This window comes from Hirundo rustica, chromosome 4, assembly GCF_015227805.2.
Source record: "Hirundo rustica isolate bHirRus1 chromosome 4, bHirRus1.pri.v3, whole genome shotgun sequence".
NCBI lineage: Eukaryota > Metazoa > Chordata > Aves > Passeriformes > Hirundinidae > Hirundo > Hirundo rustica.
This window is the reverse complement of record NC_053453.1, coordinates 40,214,849-40,238,762: the sequence shown is the minus strand read 5'-3', so window position 1 is coordinate 40,238,762 and position 23,914 is coordinate 40,214,849. Positions and strand designations below refer to the sequence as shown.

General features: G+C 38.6%; 1 long non-coding RNA gene across 1 annotated transcript; it reads right to left on the bottom strand.

The window, feature by feature from the left end:
- Window positions 1-3,138: 3,138 nt before the first annotated feature.
- LOC120751624 (uncharacterized) lies at window positions 3,139-23,713 on the bottom strand. The gene is made up of 4 exons (XR_005700476.1): window positions 23,643-23,713; window positions 20,847-20,975; window positions 14,689-14,726; window positions 3,139-3,261 (listed from the first exon to the last, which is right to left on the bottom strand). It is a non-coding gene; the product is annotated as an uncharacterized LOC120751624 (long non-coding RNA).
- Window positions 23,714-23,914: the final 201 nt, after the last annotated feature.

The following is a 23,914-nucleotide window of genomic DNA, read 5'->3' as shown; positions in this document are numbered from 1 at the left end:
AGGCAAATGCAGGGCAACCCATGAATTTTAAATTTATACATATTTGTAACTTGAATGATCACAATTTATTTGACAGCACAGGAGTCAAATGTATTGAAGATTTTTGTGACTTGTATGCTTGCGTAGGGTTTGTTTTTTCTGGGATTTTATGTAGTTTGGAATTTAAAACAGCAAGTGTCTGGGCTTCCGTCTGAAATCATGATGTTGGTTCTCCAGTCAGACCTTGTAATCTTTGAAAACAAATTTGTATGGATGTTCAGAAGGTAAACATTCAAAGAGGATGGTATTGTAGCTTCTGCTTAGCACGGAATTATGTAGCTGCCAAGAGTGTAAGGCAACAAAGACTCATGGTCAATATGTTAACAAGGCCAGCTGTAACTCTAAATTTCCTCCTGTTTAAAAAGGAGAGAAAATGCTCTCAGTGGAAAAATAATAGGAAAAATAGTGAGATAATACATTTTCCTCATGTACTATCTGAAACATCAATAGAAAGGTAAGAGCTATGGCAAAATGCAATCAGTTACTTCTATATATATTGTCATAGGAAATAAAGTTAGGGTGAAAGTAAAGGAACATTTAGGGGAAATACAAAGAAAGATTCTTCTATACCGTCCATAATCACATTTAAAAAGATCCACACCTTCTACCAAAATGTCGCAGTTTGCAATTGATTGTACTTTGTAGGATTTTGTGTGGGTTTTTTTTAGCAGAGTGGATAATTTTAACCAGGGAACAGATTCGTCAGATTTCATGCATGATAAACAAAGCAAATTCTCTGAAGTTTTTACTTTAGACAGCAAAATCATCTCTTCAGAAGGCAAAGTTGGTCTTGTATAGTTTTGTATCTTTTGAGAATTAGTGGATTTCTTTACTAGAAAGTATGAAGTACTTCAAGAAAGAAGATACTGATGTCCCTTTTTTGATGGCAGATCTTATAATCTGAAAGGTTGGATACCAGAATATAGTTCTCATATTACAGTTTGCAACTGATGCATGTTTGATGATAAAGTATAATTAGCTAATGGATCCCATTATTTCTGAAGCTTGCTTTTCACAGATCATATTCATCCAGGCAGCAGCTGAAAAGTCTTCTAAACTCAATTAGTGCAAGAATGCTGTGGCCAATGGAAAAATGTTTGATGCATGCCAGAGAACAAATCTTCCCAGCTCTTGGAAATATGTTCTGAAAACAAATATGGATCACACAAGATTTTCATAGCAATAAATATTTTTTTCCTAAAAATATATTTAAAATCTAAAGGAAAATTTTTGGTTTAATTATCCTTCTCAAATGAAGTTCTGTAGCATAAGCTCCGGAACATAAGGATATGGGTTATCCTGATTGGTGTGAATATTGACTTCCATTTTCAGGTTAAAAGTGTTTGAAAACATGAGGCAATTTCTAATGTAGAAATTCATACTGTGATAGGCTCATTCACACTGAAATTCAGTGCATGTAAGTAATAGCAATACAATAGTTTACTTAGAACCAGGCTTAGCATTGCTACTTGGGCAAAATCACAAGTAATGATTGTCTTGACTTTCATTTTGAATGAATAGGCTAGCTCTTTCAGTACAATAAACAATAGAAATACAAACCCCATCTTGTATCTGAACATACAGACAAAGATTAAGGCTCATTGTTTCAGCTCTGTTACCTGGTTTGTTGCTGAAATCTGAAAAAAGTTGTGACTTAAATTTGCAACATGCATCCTATTTACAAATGGCTGGAAGTTTGTATAATCAGTTAACATACTAACTTTCCAGCCAGAAAGTTATGGCTCATTTTAGAATCTATCTTTATATTAAAGGCTAAAATTTAGTGATCTAGGATTTAGGCTAGGAATGTATGGTCAATCTCTCTTGCAGCATACAAGCCTTTAGTGAAATCTATTGACAACAAGTTAGAATTACTTAAAACTATTCTCTGCATTCACAGACGCTGTTTTTAAGTATATGTGCGTGAGCTCACATACTCACACTTTTGTATGTCAACAGGAATCAAAGCTGCAAGAAGCTGACCTGGCAACAACCCAGCACCCCCAAGCTACACTAATAAGCAAAGAAGTAAATAGAATCACGTACATGAAACAATTTATTTTTTTTAGAATGGAACAGCATCTCCAAGCTTCCTGCTGTATTTTGCTGCCCCTGGAGGCTGCTTCTCAGTTTAGTTCCCATTTTTAGAAACTAAACACAGCAGGGTCCAGTGGGATCCAGCTGCCCTCTCTCAACTCTTCTGCAGAAGAGAAGTCCTGGGTCTTAACTTCTGCAGGGCTATTTGGATCCTTTCTACTTTCTTATATTAAAGAAATATGAGGAAGAGTGACTGTAGAAACAAGACACATTTAAAATACAGGCTTTTTACTCCAGATGGCCCAATTATGTTCAGATTGCAAATACAATACTGCACTTCATGATCCATGGGTCTATGCTTCTCTTTAAATCACTCATTTGATGTAACACATACAGAAAGCTGATGACTTCTAGTAGATAAAAAGAAAAGCAGAAAAAGACTTAAATGTGCACACACTCACTTTGCTGAAACATCAATCGTGGTTTAGAGCAGAAAGAGATAGGCTGCTGTGAAGTTATATTAATATCTACTGAGGTAATTTCTATTTCTGATTTTGAATGTTTGTTGTTTCAAGTTAAACATTTTCCATTGCCTGTGGTAAGAGAGCAGATTAGGCAGAAGCATCAGAGCTCATGAACTGTTGTATACTTACTGACCTACCAGAGAACTGAGACATTTTCTTCAGAAACCTGAGCAGTTGAACTCTAAAGGAGAATGAACCCTTTTGGCAAGGCTTTGTAAGGACTCTGGATGGAAAATCTTGTGTTTATGAAACAGAGAGAGCAAGCAGAAATGTAGTGACTGTCGAACTTGTAGAATTAAGGGAAAATAATAACACATTTTATTCACACAGAGCCAAACACAGGTAGGTTATCTGGATGCTGCGTGCTGTCAGGAATCATGGAATTGTCAAACACAGCAGAGTACCTGTCTGGTGTAGGATTGACAACATGGTTGTTACCTATTACCAGCTGGAGCTCTTGAACTGAAACAATTCTCAATGCCTTGTTACATGTTAATAGTTGATGCATTTTAAAGTAATTTATCCACCCTCACCTAGCCTTTTGTCCAGGGACCACAGAGAAGAAGTTGTAGAGTCTGGTATCTCCAAATGACTCTTCTGTAGTTCATTCCTCCACTGTTCCCAAGAGAATCTAGCCCTTAATATCCACACACTAGGAGATCTGCACAGTTCACAGAAACACAAACACATGCAGTATTACAACACACATATTAAAGTGACATTTTTTTTACAAGATCAAAAACAGATAGAAAAAATGAAGGGCTGTGGGAAAGCTTTTACTGAATAAAAATGTGGAGGTTTGATCATATGTGAGCCTGTGAATAACACTCAGGAGACTATAAACTTTAGACAAATCCAGATGGTTAGATAGCAAACCAGATGCTTTTATTTATGAAGACGAAGTTCACATTTTGTAAGGTACTTTGTTCTTCTACAGAAGGTTTCACACACAAAGTAAAAGAATAAAATATGTGTTCTATGATGATGAACTGGAACGTTCATACAAATAAAGTCTCATCCAGTAGTCAATTGTTCTTTCAGTACCTGAAGGAATGACCTGAAGTTGTGTCAAGGGAGGTTTAGATTGGGTATTAGAAGGTTTTTCACTTAGAGGGTGACTGGGCACTGGAACAGGCTGCCCAGGGGAGTGGCAGAGTTACTATCTCTGGTATTTGGAAGAGGTGTATATGTGGTACTTGGGAAATGTTCTAGTGTTGGATTTGTCAGTATTGGGTTTATAGTTGGGCTCAATGATCTTAAAGTGTCCTTTCTGACATAGATGGTTCTGCGATTTTATGGTTTATGCCTCTAGTTTTACACATGAAAGACGCTGCTGATGCAAGCTTACAAAGTCTTGGCAAATTAAGGAGTTTGGAGAGTAAGGTAAGTATAGAAATACAAACTCTGGTGATTTTATACCCACAAAAATCAGTGTTTAGATTGGAAATGAATACCAGATTTCAAAAATGTTTAAAACGTATATGAGATTTAGATGCCTAAATCTGAAAGGAATACAAAACCTCTGTCTTTAGGTAACTTAGGAGCCTGAGTTTTGTTTGCAGATTCATAATTTATATCTAACTGAAAGTCCGTTAGATTAAGCTTTTTAAAGTACCTCTATCTTTGTAATTAGGATTCCTGTTTGTTATCATTGGAACTCTTTGGAACATTTCTTTTCCATCTAGTGTGCTGTCTGTTTCAAGGGGACTAAACCTTTCTGTTCTACCAATTCCATTATTTTGAGGAGTTTGAAAGGTAACAGGTTGAGTATCTCACAGACACACAAGCGTTGTGCTTAGAACAAATACATCAGGGTATTAAGGGTTTAAAAAATGTGTTTCATTGGATTTAAAGATGCTCTGAACTGCTATTCTTAGTTATTTTTATATAAGCACTTTCCCTTCTTCCTTTTTTTTTTTTTTTTTTTTTTAAAGATTGGGGTTAAAAGCTCTTCAAGTCTGTTTATTATGCATTCTGGACTCAGTTGCTAGTTGTTTATTTTAAGAGTTAAAGTATTTTGGAAAAAAAGGTCCCATATAATCTCTACCACGTAATTCTACTTCATGGTCAGCAACATTTTAGATAGGTAAGCCACAAACATAATTTTTCTTCCATCATTCCAAAATCTGTTTAATGGTAATTATATATTTTTGCCTCTTCATATTGAGCTGATAAAATACTTTTTTATCCATAAAGAGCATCCAGTTTCAGATCTTTTGATGTTCAGTTTGAATGTACTTGGTGTTTATATCTTTTTCACTAAAATCAGAGAAAACTTGAAATTTTCTGTATTGTATTGATTTTTGAGATTTCATTTGTACAGTTCTTATGTAACAGAAATAATATTAATAGTGCTTTAAAAATACTAAAATGTGATACAGCAGTTTATCATTTTGAATAAAATATTCTGCAGTTAGTTATTTGCCTTTTAACAGCACAAAAGTCAAACGATCATTTGTGCAGAAAGAAAAAGAGACCATCTCTGTATGATCTCAGGCTGTGCATGCATGAATTTCCTCTATGCAGTGATCAAATCCTCTGAATACAAAGACTTAAGCTAACCTGTAGTTGTGACTGAACTTGCACAGAGTCCTTGCCTTCAGCATCAGGATATGCAGTTTTAATTTAACAATTCCATTCAGTGCCGTTATTGATTGCTCACAATGAGGCCATTTGGAAACCGTAGCAACAGAAATCTTACTTTATATAGCGCAATGTCAGTGCAGGCTTGCCTGTTTAGAGCTTGAAATGCACATTTAATCTGAATTCTCCATGTTCCTGTTAATGTCTGCAAGTTTGGATTTCAGATTTGTTGGCATATGTCCCTGAGTAATGATGTGACAACTGTTCAATAGGTAGCTCTGATCCAAACAACGTAACGCTATTCTAAAGAACGTATGCAGTTATTCTTTGCCAAATGTCCAAAAGAAACAACCACTTTATGGGATGTTTTGAGAATGAAAAATTAATCTCAAAATGCATTTTCTTTTGGCTATTCCTGTATTAACTCTCCAGAGGAAAGGCTGGGCAGAGGGTTTCACTCAAGCTACAATATAAAGACCAACTGATGATTTCACATGTGACTCTTGCATAACCATCTAGTGATCAGACCTCCAGTTTTTCTAATCTGATCTAAATTTGAAATCAGTTCACTTAAAGGGACCTTTGCAACTTCTGTCATCTGTTTGGGGTCCTGTAGAATGCTTTCTACTGAAGGCTTCCTCAAGCACAACTGAAAACCATAGTCAATGATATATTCAAGTGCTTTCCACTCCACATACGTATTCCTTCCATCTCTTCTGCCCTAGCTAATTCTCTCCTTTATCCCTTTGCCTCTTTTTGTTTTGTCAGAGGGTTGTGACAAGCAGCCTGGAACAGACTCAGTGCTGATCTAAATGTGGGTGGGTGGCAGGAGATGGGGAGTTGTGAGCCAGTTAATGCACAGCCCAACATAGCTATGAGTGTCCTCATGCTATGGAGAGAGGTAGCACACCGGGTTGGCATTAATGCCAGCTGCCATGGGGGTGAATGCTAATGTTCCCATAGCTTTTCCATCACCACCAAGCAAGACCGGCACCTCAAACACAGTGGACAAGCTACAGTGAAGTGTGTTTGCACTAACTCACTCAAATTCATCACTACTTACCTGTACCAAAGTATCCTAGAAATCAGCTGATTTGTATTACTGTCATGACTCAAAAATAATGCTTGAAAAAATATTGCTATAAACTTCAATGTGGATCTCAAAAGCAATGCTTTTCATATGGGGTCTGAGCTGGGGACTGATGTCATAGTCCATTTCACAATTTTATATTATTTTGGTTTTCCAAGCATGGCTTGCTTTTTGATGTGTCTGTCTCTGAAAATCCTGCAAGCCCTGCACAACACCCACTTTCCAAAAGAAATACTTACTGGCTTGAGCTTTTGACAATTTAATATAAAAATATTAATTGGATTGATTAACTCTTTGTGAGCTGCAGCCCTTTTGAACTGTTTCATGGCTCCTTTGGTAGCTGTAGCTGTGATTTTGAGCAGCACTGCTCTAGTCAATAGTTGTTGCAATCTGGATGGGTGTTAAAACTGCCACAACCTTCCTGAAGCATCTCCAAGAGGAGGGGGCCCCACCTGGCAAACAGTAAACAACAGCACACTCACAGGCTGCTGATCACTCTCCAAACCACGGCGGCAGGAAAGGCCTTTGTATGGCAATCCAGCAGTAGTTTTATTTTGCCTACACACTGAAGGGAAGCAGTGACAAAGGCAAAGATGGCTGGAGAGTCCAGGCCATGGTTAGAAGGAGGAGGAGCCAACTGTAGCAACCAATCACCGAGAGGTGTGGGTAGGAAAAAGGAGTGCAATGACCAGAAGGAAAACACAAGGGTAAACAGACAGGGGTGTAAACCAATGGGGGGGGTTGCAAAGAAAAAAAAGAAACTACTAGAAAACTGACCATATATGGTCAACCAGGGATGTAACAGCCAAGGGGCCCACAGGAGGGTTTGATGCTGGGGTTGACTGACAGCATGTCAGTTAAACAGGGGATCCATTGGAGAGGTTAAAGTCTAGGCAACATTCTTCCAAGGCATAGCCCTAGGAAGTCCCCTAGTAGGCCCACAAGCCTCCACAACTGCTTAATACTGACAGCAAACTTCTTCGTTACCAAAAAAAAAAAAAAAAAAAAAAAAGGGGGGTGTGTGTATATATAAAATTAACCTGGAAATAGGCAGGCATCTTTCTTGAGCATGAAACCACTTTTACTGAGATGCCTGCTGCCATTAAGATAACCAAAGAATTTATTTGTAGTGAAATTGTCTCTGGAGGCCTCCACTACCCTAAAGTGTTTGCTGTCCTTTCCTTATGCAGATGCATCCGAGGTCACCCACAACCAAGAAGCTTTAAAAGAAACAGGAACCCGCCAGTGGTGGGTGGGGAGAAAAGCTGTGGGGCTGCCAGAGGGAGCTGGTAAAGGACAAGCAGATGACGAGAAGCAGAGCTGGTCTGAGCCCTCACCTACAGCTCCCTTCACTGAATTCAACCCCTCATGAGAGTTTAGATTCCTCCATTTGCAAATTGTCATGGACACTTGCATGCTTTTTTTTTTTTCTTTTCCTTTTCCTGTGCTTTGTTTCTGCTGCCCCATGGGTGTGGAAGGAAGCCCCAGCTATTTTCCCAGTGTTTCCCCTCCATCGTGCAGCCCTGACAGAAGCCTGGCTGTGCCACCTTGACTTGCACACTGGGGGCTCCCTCTGCTGTCCTGCAAAGAGATCGGGGGGATTAGGGTTCTTGCTTGTAACTTGCTCCACAGCACTGAAACATGTGCCTTCCTGTACAATCTATACCCACTTCTGTATTTTGGATACTTTAGCCCGCGTATTGAATGTTTTTTTTTCTCTCTCTCTCTCTCTCTCTCTCTCTCTCACACACACACACACAAATATGTGTGCCTTGGTTTCAACACAGTAATGATCCAGCTTCACTAGTTTGCTCAATCTGCTTTTTGGCACTCCAGCAACACAGAGCAACTGTAAAGCCTGCTTAATTGAGCAATTAAACTTTATGACCACTCTGCATCCCTGAAGCAGTAAAAGGGAGACAGAGTGCACTGGGAAATCTTGCCCATCATTCGAAAAACTAAGGAAGCACCAACCTCCTCAAACTAGCTCTCACCCCATGCAAAGGCACTGAGTATCACATCTGGTCCAGTGGGGCTGCACTGGCAGCAGGTTGTTGAGAGGACAGGCGTGTGCAGAGATTACACAGATTTTACCTTTGCAAAAATGCAGGCATAGCTCCTTCTTTTAAATGTGCTTTTCATCATCTATAATGGAAGTCCACTAAAGATAATGGTGCTTGAGATGTAAAAATTGCACCCTGATCTCATCAAACCCTTGGACTATGCATGAGCAGAAGACCTGAAATCTGTGATGGTGTTTATAGGATCAAATCTTACTTTTCAGGAGCACCACTGATGAAAAATTTTGTCTTTAATTCTAGTGACCCATCTAGAAGAGTAACTACTCCTAGCAGTCTCATCACCATTCTGTTAGTGTTTCTTGGAGAGTGTTGCAGTCATTATTTTCTATACAAAACCAGGATGCAGTACCAGGAGCACTGCTGATTCCAGTATGTGCTGTGAGTCTACTCCTGACTCGCAGACTGACCTTGAACCAAAGTCCTAGGTCCGAGCACCACCTCTTTTGAGAAAGCTCAGGTCTGGGTTTGAAGCTTGCATTTTAGACCTACCTCTTCAAATGATTTCTCTAACTATTTGGTTGAAACAGTTCGTCCAGAGGCAGGGTGTTAAATACTCCAGGAAAGGGTTAGGTGGATCTGGCTGTTTGATTCCTTCAGGAAATGGGAACTACATTCTAGAGAAAGAAGGAACGTGGGCTGTGCATGGTTCTGAACTTCTCATGGAATGGCTCAAGATGAAATACATGGAGATTGCAACTGGAATATGAAGTTATTGCTAATATGTTTGTCAACAAAAACCATCTCTAGGATGAAGAGCTTTTTATTCTTAAGCAGGAAGATTTAGTTTAAGATAATGTAAGTAAAGCACCCACACAAACCTGCTATTTGTTTTTCTCATTCCATTCACATTAAAAAATATACTTGTTCTATTATAAAAGACTTGCTTTGCACTTACTCTTAGGAGTGCAATTAGCTGGAAATGTCCCTTTTAAATTTTGTGGCTGCTTAGTTACCACTGCTTCTTGCTATCCAAATAGACTCACTCTGTCAGGGCTTCGAGATTGGGAGAGATAAACACAAGGAGCAACTGTGGCTTCCTGCCACCAGCCCTGCTCAGAAAGCAAGAAGGCAATAGCAGATGAACCGTTGCTGCGGCAGCAGTGGGAAGTTGTGGCCTCAAAGGAATAGGAGGGAAAAAAATCCAACCAAATATCCTGAGAGCAGGATAAATAATGTCAAATAATGTGCTCTCTTTTAGTCTTACTTTGCTTAGTCAATAGTTTTAAGGTAGCCGTTACTCTGCCAGGAAATAGTCCATATAGATATTCTTTGAAAGTGTCAGGTTTGAGGTAGTGCAGTGGGATATTCTATATGCAAGACTTACTATGGTGGCAGCCAAATTAAAAATGATGTGATATAGTCATTTATCAGCTGGAATTGTTGCATGAGGTTTGCCAAAATGTTATTGTCAGGTGTGGAGTTTTGTTACCTGACCATGTACTTCCTTGTATCCTTGTTCAGTTTTGGAAACTATGAGTAGAAAGAAACAGAGAAAGCTGGCTGATGGGAAAGAAAACGAGGGAAATGGGAAAAAAATCCCAGACAATAAAACTGAAGGTCAAAAGCTCCAAAAAGAGGCAAGATCCAAAACATGAATAGCTCTCAAGCAAACCGGTCTTTCCATTCCCTCTGGTGAGATGTGGAGCAGGCAGTTTTCCGATCAGAAACTGCAGGACTTGTTTCTGCTGTTGCAGGGCTTTGTAACAGAAGTTTAATCAGACACACTTTTGCAGAGGGAGGGAAATAACAGCATTTGTTTGTTGTTTCTTTAACTTTCAGCAAGGATGCATGGGGTGCAGCTAACTGCTGCTAGCAGGAGCTAAGCGCAGTGTGTTTCACACCAAAGGAAGGTTACACAATGCTGTGGGTGGCAGAGTGTTTCTGGGAGGCCCACTTTGCTATGGACTTTGCTTGCATCATTTCCTGAAATAGAGATTGACTGATGTGATATATTCTTACTTTTATTTGTTTGCCTTTATTTTATTTTATTTTTCCTCAAACCACACTTCATACTTGTAGGCTGTTTGCAGAGTTGCATTTTGAAGAGAAGATCATAAAGACTCAAATCAAGGTTCACTGTCTTTTGACGTGAGTTCTCCCTGATTCCTCGGGTTTTTTTTCTCTGTTCTTCTGGCATCTCAGAATGGACACTCTGCCAAAGGACTGAATAAAAAGGGAATTATATTCTCTGCAATGTTTGTCATAATTTTTATTCACTTTACTTTGGGCTGTCCTCAACTTGTGCTTTCTTAATGTGCTATGGATTTCAGAGTTGACAGTGGGTAAGTGTGAGGAGCCAAGAGCTGGTCAGCATGCAGCAAGGGTTTTAACTCTCAGGAAAGTGTAGGAGGTAGTTTAGAATTTAAGTTGTTTGGCTGGGTTTTTTTCCATGGGAAAAAGATACCTCTTCTCTGTCCCTTGTGCATGGGAGAAATGTGAAAGAAGGGAGGTCTGGGGATTTCCTGCTTTCCTACTTAGCAGACCCATGACAGCCACTGTCAGTGTCCTAACCTTTAGCCTACTATTTACCAGTCTCTGTGTATTTTTGGTGAAATTATTAACAGAAGTGAATTTAAATATGATTTACTGCACACTCAAATTCAATCTCTACCAGGACCTGAGAGGAATGCAACTCAAGGAAATAGTGTTTGAATTTGTTTGTATGTTTCTGCATAGCTTCATTTAATCAAAAGCCATTTGTTTCATCAAATTAGTCCTGATTATGTTTTTCACTATTAATGTGGACTAGGCAACAATTCAGCTTTGAGAATTAGAACTTATTCTTTCTTGTGCTACAACAGAAAAGGGCATCGGATGACAAAATAGATATGGTTCATTACTCAAAACAGCTCATCAGCTGTGTGGTATCAGTGCTCTTAACTGTAATGAAAATACAAATGTGCTCTGTGTGTAGTGGTTTCAATCAATATAGTTAACTTCTTATTTTCAACTCATGTATAGCTTATGAAACATCTCAGAATGCTATTTTCAACAATAGAAAACAGAACAAAACAAACAAACAAACAAACAAAAACACTCACAACCCCCCCCCCCCAATTAGCTCTTCCTCCCATATAATCTGCATTTGGATTATTCTGTTTAATAGCCAGCATTGGACTGACACTGTGTGATTTTATCTCACCTATTTTTCTTAGCTCTTTTGAACTTTTATGTCCCAAGTCTGCAGTTAAGTCTGCATTTTTAAAAAAAGTTATACATCTATTTGTTTCCAGTTTTCTCTATACTAATTTAATTTAATTCATCACCCTTATTGTAAGAAATTATTCTATTCACCTTTTTCATCCCAACCAAGGTTTTTTTTGTAGGTCCTCAGCATATCTTTTTCACACAAATTTCAAATGTGAAAAATTTGATCCATAAGGTGTTACCACACAGGAGCTGGCCAGTATCTGTTGCTTACTTCTAGGACATTCCTACCACTGCTTACAGTATTCATGTTTGGATTCCACTGGCACAGTCATAAATTTTTATTTAATTTGGCTTTTGACCGTTGCAGGCATTTCTAGTAGAATATCTGCTAGGTGTTTTTTAGATTACCTTTAGAGATACGTGCACCTCCCTGTGTCCTAAAGTGGACACCTATCTTCCAGACATAGGTTTGTAATGCACACTGATAACCAGGTCCCAAATCTTACACTGCCTGCTCTGAAATGAGTGTGCATTCAGAGGATGGGGTAGTGAGCTTCAGTTCAGGAAACAGTGCATCATTAATAGTCTTTCTGGCAGCAAAAACCCATTTGCACTAAGTTAACCTGCTCTGAGTCTTGTTCTCCTCTGCTTAAGAATGTGTCATTTTCACAAAGGCTATGAGACATTGGAAAACATAGCTGGTAGGCTATGATATATATTCATTAAAATTGTAACTTTAGAATTAATTATTATGGCCTTTTATATCACCTTTGAGGCATAATATTTAAATGCTTATCTTAACATAGTGAAAATTCCAGGTCTATAACAAGGCACACTAAAGTGCATTTCGGTTTTTAATGCTTGTGGTCCTCATTGACCCCTACTGGACTTACTGCCTATAAAATGAAACTCTAAATGAGCAGCACCTGGGAAGGTCAAAGATTGACTCTTTGAAATCCTTTGCTCAAATATGCCAAGAAGTAGGGACAAGTTGCTGTAGCACTAGCAGAGGAATTCATAAGAGGCAAGGAAGGCTGGCTATAGCCATATTAGGGCTGTAGAGAGGGCATGAATTTGCCTCTTCAATATATTTTATTATCTGAAAGATCTTGATTCTATGTTTTATCGTCTTCTGCAGATGAGCTGAAAAGGGGTTTTGTTCCTACCTTAGCTCTTTGTCTATCCTGCACAATAGCAGCTGCTAGAGAAAAACAGATTTCTTGCTGCTCGGCTCTGTAATTGCTGATGGAATCTTTCTTATTCCAGTTAAAATGAAAATTTAAGGGGCCATGGCAAATTTCCTATGCTTTGATAGAGCCTTGCTGAGACAGTTGTGTTCGGATTTTTGTGCTGTGTGAGGGCTCGTTACTCAGTACCTTTCAGTTTAAGTGAAAGCTCCTTTTGTCCAGGAACAAGAGCTGAAATACCAACACACGGCACTGTCGTGTCCCACAGGAATAGGTGCCGGGCTGCTCAGCCCCCAGCTTCCCTCTGCTTTAAATCAAGACCTGTTGAAATAAGCACACCTCTCTGACATGCTTCATGGCTCTGTGATTTCTGAACAAAACCCTTAGCAACCTGTCACTTTGCCTTTTAAAAACTTTTGCTGTGTCTTCTTCCAACAATAGAAGAATCGTTTTGTACAGCATCCCAGGACCATAGTCTGCCTTATCTTTACTGAGAATGGTGCAAGTTTCATCTTCAAAGTGCTCCCAAAAATAAACAAGCAAAAATCTGAAAATATTTACTGCATATCCTGCCACTGCACATCCACAGATGCAAGCAGGTTATGGCATATTAGAAATAACTTCTGCTTCCACTCAGTGTTGTAATGTCAAGTATCTTCTTTTCATGAAAATACTGGTGTAATTTCATTTTCATCCAATTAGTCATTATGAAAAGTGTGCTTTTTGCACTTAAAAGTATTTGCCCAAATTTTGCTCAGTTCTGGAGATGTCAGTACATATTTTGATTGTAATTCTTTTTCAGCCAAGAAAATGAAGAGCAGGAGATAAAACTACTACTTTGTCTCCTCTTCTAAACATCTTTTTGTGGTTTTCTACCTTGCCCATGAAGAGAGAAAAATAAATTACACATAATAGTCCACTACTTCCTGTATTGTATTTCATTTTTCCCTAGATCTGAACTATGCTTGTACAGATTTGTTTACACCAATAGTTTGGTATTTAGTGATTATAATTTTTTTTTTATTTGACTGTTAAGCTTTTAGAGCAGTGTGGATTACTCAAAAAGACAGTGAAGCTAAATAAGGCTAATGCTAAAACACTATTATTTGGGGTTTAAAGGGATATTTTAAATAGTCTGCATTTTTCAAGATCCCTGCATATGATCATTAATAACGGGGCTTTTTAAGAACACTCTCTGCTCCTTATAAAACCAATAAAATGAGACGTGAATCTTAAGCATAATAATGTTATGGTTATAAACAATTTAAAATATTCCTCCCAATTTTGGTTACTGAGATTTAATGCAAAACATTGAACATCTCATTTTGCTCCATTCTTGCAGTTGTAGCTAAAATCCACCAACAAGTACAAGAAATTCACTGTTGGTTTCACTGCAATATGAATGAGATCCTTTAGTATTAAATTATTCTGCACTTTTGGAGAGAATCAAAATAAAACTACAACTTCTTTAAAAGCTGTCTGCAGTTTTCACGTTTCCAACAGATTGCTCAATTATACTGCAAGACCTGAGAGTTGTGTTTATTTGAGTATATTGTATCAGAGGAGACTTATATTTTTAAAAAATAAAAGATTTTTTTTCTGACCTCTTCATATGCTAACATATCACTGAGGAACAGTTTCAGCACAAAAAAAAGCAAGAGATGTGAAGGGGTTTTTTTTATTTCTGAATGCTTTTACATTTCTGCATTCAAAACACAGGAGTGGTAATGAAATTATTTAACTACTTGGGAAAATAATACACAAGGATTAACTATTCAACAACTTTAGAGGTCATGATGGGGACAGCCTGGGCTATTTCTGAAGTTTTGGAGTTCCCTGTTTTCTGTAAAGAGAAAGAGTGTGAGGCTATAGATACTCAAAATGAGCAGATTTCACCAGCCTCAAAATGTGATAGGTGAAGTCAGAGGGAAACAAATAAGTTGGGAGACCAGAGGATAGGAGTGTAAACTACTGCTGTGGAAGACTCTGTTACCCACCTGGGTTCAGAAGGAGAGTGCTAAAAATCCCAGCAGGGCTGCAACAGCAAGAAAGAAAAACTCTGTTAGGGAGGGAGTAGCAGAAAGGCCGTGCCTGTAAGGAGTAACAGGAAATCTTTTTGTAATTGCACTAATGGTCAGAGGAAGGCTGAGAAAGCTTTAGTTTGCTGGACTGAGGGGAGGAAAGGTCTGAACAGCTGATGCTGAAAAGGCTAAAGTGTTTAATGCCTTTTTGCTGGAGAACTCTCTGCAGAGGACATCTGTTACCAGATGCCTGGCACAAATCACCCAAGTGACAGAGGACTAGGGTAAAGAAAACACAAGCACTTAAGAAAGTTTAAGATTCCCAAATCAGCTATTGAGAATGTCTCCCAATAAATTTCATCCTGAACCTTTAGACACAATAAGCCTAGGTCTGCTATGGAGGATTAACTAATTTAAATGTAGCCAGCTAAAATTTGTCACCCATTGCAAACCATTTCTTTATTTTAGGTGTCCCTGACCCCTTCCCAGGGCTCCCTCTGCACTGCCCACAAGCCAGAATGCCATTTCAACCCCCTGGGACTGCCAGTTCCTGCTCCGGTGACACTGCAACCCGTCTCCAGCTCCTCACAGCCCTGCCTGCAGGAATACTTAAGATTAAAAATATATTACCATGTGGTCTCACTCTCTTTTCAGTAAATATCTGTAAATAAGGAAGGGAAATATCCACTGAGCCCTGTAACAATGCAGATTAAATCTGTTCTCTTGCATGCTCCTTTCCAAAATATCTGTATCTGCCACCTGTTCCCTCTACATCCTGACTTCCATGCAAAATTACTTTGTTTTTCTAGCATGTCATTTCAATAAAGATATTTGCTCTGCACATATCTGCAATGCTTGTTCTGCTCTTAGAAACTGCAAGTATTCTGCACCTGACAGGTTGCATAATGAGGCTTAGCGAAAGAGAAATATGGTCAGTAAGTGCTTAACATAACCCTTTCATCTCTCTTCTTACCAGCAGCTTGTCTCTCTGCAGTTTCCTTTTACAGGGTGATTTGGAAGTTCCTTTTGAGTAGCTTACATTTTATCTCTGGTTGGACATGAAATAACTCCACACACTGTACTGGAGGGAACATGGTGTTCTAATATCACAGGCACAGCTGCTCAGGCAGAAGAGACTATTAACAATGAGGCCTCCTGATAAACTAAGTAGATATCTACAAAAATGTTGCTACCTCATTAGAGATATTCTATCTTGCAGCACAGCTCTGTTTGAGAACCCATTTGGCTAGTGAAATGAAAGGACAATAAGCAGATGATCCTTTAATCAGTTTAATTAAAAAGGAAGGCTAATACTTACTTCCTTTCTTTTTAATCAAGCAAAAAATATAATGTAATTTGTGTACCACAGGCAGCCAAAATAGTAGGGAAAGCCCTGCTGCACAGTTTTATCAGCTTAAACTCTTTTCTTCTGAATGTCATTTGGCATTTGTGTTCAGAACTCATATGGACAAAAATCCTTAGAAAAATATCCACTGCCAGATCTGCTGGTTGTGTCCTAGTTAAACTCTCTTTCCACTTTTGGCTTCATATTGCCAATAAAAAATACCCAAACAAGACTATTCATTGGTGGAATTGGCTTGGTCACAGCCAGTTGCTGTGACAGTAAAGAGGGAACTGTGATTTGTTTTTTTAATGGAAAAGTACCAATCCCTCATCAAATGCAAAGGTGACTACAGTGGCGACTGTAGAAGAACCACTGCAATCTTGGTTTTCTGTTATCCCCAAGGCAGGGAAGAAGCCACTAGTACCAGTTCAGCTGCTTCCCAAGTTCTCTGAATCTGCAGCTGAGTAAGAAGCACAAGCTGGAAGGATCAAGGGTATTTATATTTCTTTAGCTCTTCTGAAAGGACTTCTCTTGCTTCCTTACCATGCTCCATTCATGTGATTTTTTGGCTGGCAGTCTTTCCCGATCCAGATTGTTGCTGTTCAAAATGTGCCTTTTCTAGATCCTCCTGCCCTCAAGTGAACTCAAAACAGTTAGCATTTTAGCATCTTCAAGTGTTTTTAGAAGTTATTTAATACAGACAGACCTTCTCATTTAGGTAAATTTGAATCCCAAATGAAAATTAATGTGTCAATCTATTTGCCTTTCAAAGTATCTCTGGCATGATGAATAGACAGCTCTGAGAGAGGGATAGAGAATAAGTGAGAAAATGTGGCTATCTCACATCTTTGTTTACTAAGAGAAAAAAGTGAAACTTGAAAATTACTAAAAAGAGATATATGCTATCCATGAGAAAAGAGAATGGAACTGGAAGAAACCTCCATGTGCAGCTGTGGTACCGGAGTAGTTGCCCTTCCAAGGGTGGTGGAGGGACAAGGCCAGTAGAGATGAGGTTCTTCCAGGCAAAACAGGTGGGAACCAGAAGATGGAGCTGAGCAGGGGGAACAGCCCTGTGCAGCAAATAGTGAGTGGCAGCCTTTTAGTGATAAGAACAGCAAAGAGCAGGGCCAAACCAGATGAGATCAATTTGCCTTAATTTTTAAGCAATTGATTATATATTGGGGTACTTTTTTCAGGGGTCCAGAAACTGTATGTGCTTCTATGAAGTAAAAATTGCACGTTTAATGAAGTCTCAGTGTGGCTTGCATAGCACCTTAAAAGAACAAAGCCTATGTACAAAAGAATACTCAGAGAGCCAAGGTGTAAGGCCCATGAGGAAAGAGGGGCTTTGCCTGCTACATTACTTAAATACTGAATCATTTCCAGTATCATGTGCCAGGTAATCATTCCAGTGCATGTAAGCTGTACCAGTATGATCTGATACATCAAGAGGCAAGCACGTTACATCACTTGTCTTGATCTTATCAGAGCACAAAACTCATGTCTCTTTTTTTGTGTTCAGTACATCATTTCCCAAAGTGCTTTTCTTGTGTTTCCTTCCCAGATGAATTTTTCTATTCATTGCCTACTAAATCCTTGATGCAATCTGCATGTCCCAGCACAATTCTTTTAGGTCACTATCTGCTGCCTGAGCATAAACCCAGAATTTAACAGTGGTTCTAGTAGCCTGAAAGCTATTTTGGTCACAGAAAGAGCATATTAGTTGCCTAACTTGGGAGCCCTGATGCTATTTGAGAAGCTCTGGAGTATCTAAGCCATCCATCAGAGATGATAACACAAAATCCGTGGGAGACTTACACTGTGTTCAAGTGGCAGGTAAAGAGATGCAGGACCTTTAGTTTTATGTGAGGTGATGTTTGGGTAACTGGGTAGATCCTCAATAGCTGATCATGAATATATTATTGTGCTGTGGAAGATTCAGCTTGAATATAAGCCAATATTCTCATGCCAGTTAACTTTTCCTGGTGCTGTACAGGAAAAGGAAGGATGTGCTGTACATCTCTTCTTGCAGTCTGTTCTCTGAAAAGCAATTAGCAAGTAATTATGTTCTATCTCATCTCAAGCTTATGTAAAGGAAACTCAAATACAGGAAGCTAGAATAATGTTCAGAATTACACTATTACACTGATATTTAGACTTTAATTCATTTGCCAAGTTAGAAATATGCATCATTCAGTTTCTAAGCTTGGTTTTCAGTAGCCATAGAAACTGGAGAAGAGTGAAAATGACATGACTTATTTCTTCTTTAGTTTACTAATCTTGAAAAGAATTCCTGAATCTGCAGTGCTGTGTTATATTTAATCGCAATTTTGTCCAATCTAATTTTATGCCAAGAATTGTATCTAACCTTAAAACATTATCAGGTACCTCATATTTTAGCATCTAGTATTAAAACTGCAGGAAAAGTTCAGTGTGGTACAATTATTTTGTTTTATTACACTAAAACATAAAAATTGCTTCCCTTGGTGATAGCCCACCCTATAAGTAGATGTTTTCTTATACTGTGTTCCTACTTTATAGTTCTGCCATTTCTCACTGCTTACTACATACCTTGCTTGGCTCCTGCTGAGAATGATGTTTGCAGGAGGAAACAGATGGTGAAGTACTGATGCTAGAAAAATACTTGGCTCGTCTAAGCTGTTCCTGTGGCCACTGAGGCTTATGGAAGTACTAGAACATATATAAAACCTCACATAGTCTTCAAGCATGGCATTTTTGCAAATGCTGATCATTATAAAAATACCTCAGAATAAGCTGAATTGGAAGAGACCCGCAAGGATCGTTGAGTCCAACTCCTGGCCCTGCACAGCATCATCCCCAAGAGTCACACCATGTGCCTGAGAGTGTTGTCCAAACTCTTCTTAAACTCAGGCTGTGACCACTTCCCTAGTGAGTCTGTTCCCATGCCCGCCCACCCTCTGGGTGAAGAACCTGTCTCCCCTGACTCAACTTCAGGGTCCTGTCACTGATGCTTTTTTATTTTCTCTGCTGTTAAGCTTCCTAAATGTACATGAAAATGTGGTCAATATTTTTAGGAACAGACTTTTTTCAAAATCACAACTAAGTCATTACTCAGTTATGCCTTTGGGATGCCAATTGCTATACCCCATTACTCCTGGTTTTACAAATTTAAATCATATCTATAAAATGAGATATTAATCATACATATTCAAGTATGTTATCTTAAATAACTTATATAAGTTTTTAAATTAAATTTGGATGTAACTGTCTAGGATTAAAAACCTTTTTAAAAATAGATTTATATTATATTTATAAATACATAAATATTTTATACAAATATATAAATCTGGTTTAATAAATAACCTTTTATCTATTTGCTGGTGTGAGATGCCTCCACTTTCTGAAAGTCACTGGAATACATTACAATGTCTTGTTCTGGTCCAGGAGGTTTGCCACTCACACCGGGCATAGGTGTGGCTGAGCTCACACCCTCTGCCCAGGCTGATTTTGAGGCCCTGCATTGCCCGATGCCAAGGGTGCAGCCTGGTCCTGCTTGTGGATCTGACCACTGCAAAAGGACAAAGCAGTGCCAGCATGGCCAGCAGCAGCTCTCCTTGACACATCAAAATCTTCCTTCCCTTACACGCCTCCCTGCACACACAACATGTCGACATACAGAAAAACAACCATGTGACAAACCGGATGAGCCACGCTAAGGGCAAGCAGTCCTTGCTTCCAGCAGCAGCTGGAACTTTGTCAGCAGCCCCTGTGGTGCCACCTGTGCACACCCAGCTTTCCTGGAGATGAACTCCTGGAGCCTGCACACTTCTAGCCTGCAAGTCTGAGCCTGTTTTAAATATCTTGTATGTCTGCAAGATCATGGCCTTATGATCAGCCATACCATGATCCATCCAGACCCCACTGTCTCACCCTGTGTCAGCCATCCAGTGGCATGCTCAGTGAGAGGTCCTTATCTCAATTTTCCTCATTAATCCATCTCTAGAAGCATATTTCCCCTCTAGGCTCTTGTGAGATGTGCAGTTTTAGAGCAACTTTAGCTTTTCTGTGCACCAAGCCTTTAAAATTTCTGCAAATTAAATATATATATTTTTTTTTTAATTTTTTTTTTTCTTATGCTTCAACTGAGCCCTGTCCCAGGTTGTTTCTAGCTCTAGATGCTATAATTTAGCATTTAAATTCTTCTTCTTGGGAAGTATGGGATTCAAAAGTTGGTCCTCAAACTGAAAATATGAACTTTCAACAATTCCTGTTTTAGAAAAATCTCTTGCATCCAGTAGTCTTTTGGATCTCCTCTTTTTGTGACTTTCTGAAAACTTGGTATATGTCCAGTAGTATATTTATGTGAGTATTCAATTTCTGTGGTATAAATGGCACTAAATCTGTTTCCTTTTATCCATACAGCAAACAGAGAGGACTCTGTGTCAGATGAATTAATTTATTTAAGAAATGTGTGAACACCAACGTCATCCATTGGCTTAAAAATCACGATAGGCAGTGTAGTGCCTTGCCAAGTGAGGGTATTCTGAGAGTCTGAAACAGAGTCCAACCGAGTCCAAACACAATGCATCTTATTTATTCAGCTTTCCAGACTGATAGTTCCTTTCATTTTCTTTTTGAATCTTCATCAGTTTGTCTCTTCTTTCTCTGAATCCATATAGTATTGTCACAGGTTCTATCTGACTTCTTTTGTCTTGTTTTGTTTTGTTTAATGTAAAGATGTGAGGGTGGATACCAAATTTTATCTCAATAACTTTAGTCACAACATTAAAAAAAAAGGAAAGCATACCTTCGTTGGAGGCTTTATTGTAAAGTGTTAGTTCAGTGGAGAGTGTTCGTTTTTAAACAATGGATGCTTTATTCATGGAAGTATCCAGCTGCATGAGCACACTGCTCATGTTGTCTTCTGAGTTTCTGGCTGCAAGAATATGATCAGTTTTATTACTGAAGGGACTTCTTTGATGCTTGTTTTCCCATTCTTTCCTCTCAAATATCCCAGAATACTAATTACAGGAAGAGAAGTAGCAAGCAAATATGATGGAGGAAAAAGCTCTGGATGTACAGCAACAAAAACATTTGCTCCAGTTGGTTTTGTTTGGAACATGCAAATAAAGAAGTGCATACTTTAGGGTGAGACATACACAGCTTGGCAGAGGTTTTATAGCTGACATTATGCTATTCCCTGGCTACAAAGAAGAGTCCTAAACAAATCTCTTAAAAGTTCTTTTTGCACCTTTTTCTATCAACATCAGTTTCCAGGACTGCATGTAAGAAAGCTATTGTATTAACATTTTTGCCAGTATTTACTGTGATACCTAATTAATTCTATCATATGGTCTGTTTTCCAACACATATAGTTTTTTTCCAACTTTTCTTTTTAAAATTGTTATTATTTTCTGAGGATATAATTATTCTGGCCTCCAAAAAAGGAGTCTGCAATTTTCCCTGTTTAAGGGGAGTGATGAAATGTTGGAAGTATTTGAAGCTCCTGAAAAGATTTATAGAAGTTAATGCTATAACTGTCCTGCCCTGGAGAGTTGCCACTTGGAACGGCCCTGCTTATACTTTGAATTTAATTTGTCAGCATCTTGTCTTTAAAAAGTAATCTTCAGCACTTCAGTTGTCTCCCTGAAACTGTAACACTGCTGCGCTGGTAAACCTGGGCAGAATTGCGTGAGTCCAGGATGCCAGAGGAATTTGTCCCTAAGATATTCCCCAGGAACAGTGAAAACCTCCTATGCTACAAGCATCTTCTGTCACTCCCTTGCTGTGTGTTATTGGCATGAGGCAGTCAGTGAGCAATGACTTTGGGGTTCCTTTATGCCCCAATAACCCTGGCTGCTAAAAGAGCCCTTTTGAGACTGCTGGCATCTATTCCAGCCTTTAAACTCCTTGCTATACACCAGCCCCAACAGGGTTCCACAACCAGGAGAAAATAAAGTTGGCCTGAAGCAAATTTTGCACAATCTGAGTGCTGGACTGGGCACTCCCTTCACCACTTAGATGGTCTGAGCTTGCTTTTGTGCTGAAAAGTTTATGTAGAAATAGCAAGAACATATTTTTGCATAGTGAACTTGTATTACTTTCTTTTTGCCCCAGTTGTCTTTTTGCCCCAGTTGAAAGCCTAGTGGTAAGGTACATAACATCTGTGAAATACTGTGAATTATTACATAGTATGCATACCCTGTAGTATTTTTAGTGTAAACTGCAGTTTGCTGGGTGAATTAAGCAGTTACTAATCTTCTTCCTGTCAGGAGACAACTGGATTTCTTCAGCTGAAAAGCACTTCTGGTCAATGAAACAACATACTGTGTTTTAAGAAATCCTCGGCTAATGTATTCATCTCTTTTGTAAGGAAAAGCATCTGCATGTTGTGCCATCCACAAAACCTTATGCACAATGACACGTAATTTGATGTATAACTCTCTAGTACACTTAAAAGGACTTCTAAGACAACCAGCCTTTGATTTTGGCAGCTTGAGCCATCTACTCTGGACTGATGCATGGTCTAAAATAAATCACCTCTGTGTCACAAGCTAAATATCTGGAGTCTGTTTCTCTCTTAGTAAAAACAAAATCTATTCTAGATGTGAATTGCTGAATTTTTAGCAGCAAGTAAAAGCTGTAACCAGTCTTAAATTAACTGCCCCTGGGTATTGACTAAATCATTTTACATAAAGATAGAAATGGATACCTTCCATACTTGTAAGATGAGATTTCTCTCATTTGAATTTTTAACACAGCATTTCAGATCTTCCCTAAAAAATACTCATGGAGTAAAATCCTGGTCCCAATTACTGTAATGTCAAACCTCCTACTGACATTTGGGGAGAAGAGATTTAACTCAGCCTGAAAGCTGATAATCACTTTAACTCACTGGGCTGAAACCTGAGATCCAGGATGAAGGGCATACATTAAATAGATAATAAGTTTATTTCTAGCCTGTATGCCAACAAACAAGTAATAATGCATGTTTGTATCATTTCCAATGACACAAGGAAAACAACTACTCCCAAAAAGTAATACAAGATGCAGCAAACCTTTGTCCCACCCATATTTTCTATCTTCGGAAAGAAAGCCTATCTTTTGAAATATTTCATTGACTTCCTGAACCAAGATCATAGTCACTGCTTTTAAGAAAAATAATTCCTTAGATTATACTTGTAGACAGAGCCCTTCATATTTAATATGCAGAATTTTAAACCACACAAAATTAAGTAGGAGTTTTAGTTTTGTTTATTATATATATATATACACACACACTACCTAAAAAGATTTGCCTGCATTTGTGAATACTTACAGATTACTCTTTGAGTGCAAATTATAGAAGAATTAATTTGTTACCAGCTAATAATTGAATGAAAGACAAAGCAAGATATTTCTTAACAGTTTTAAAATTGACTGTAGATATACTGGGACACATTCAATTATATTTTTGAATGTTACATGTGCCTTTCTGATTACATGATCTGTCAAAGCCCCAAGGAAACAAACAATTTTAAGAGCTTTCTCAGCTTCCCAAGTGCAATAAGTAACAAAAAAAGTAGATAGCCAGACACCTACAAGCATTTAGAGATGAAATTACCTGCAGTGAACTTCAAGGGAAGAGCCTCTGTTGCAGAAAGGCAGAGCTTGGATGCAGCACTGCCAGGCAAGTCGTCTGCATCTGATTTGCCAGCTCAGTGTCCTGGTAAATGAGGTTGTTAAGAAAGAGAGTTCAATTTTAGAAGCAGAGACTCCTCTTGTGCTGATGTGCAGCATGTGGTACATGAAGCAGGACAGTCACAGGAATGTTTCCAGTGTCCATTTGTTTCTTCATCAGATGAACTTGGCAAAAGGAGCTCACAAACACACAAA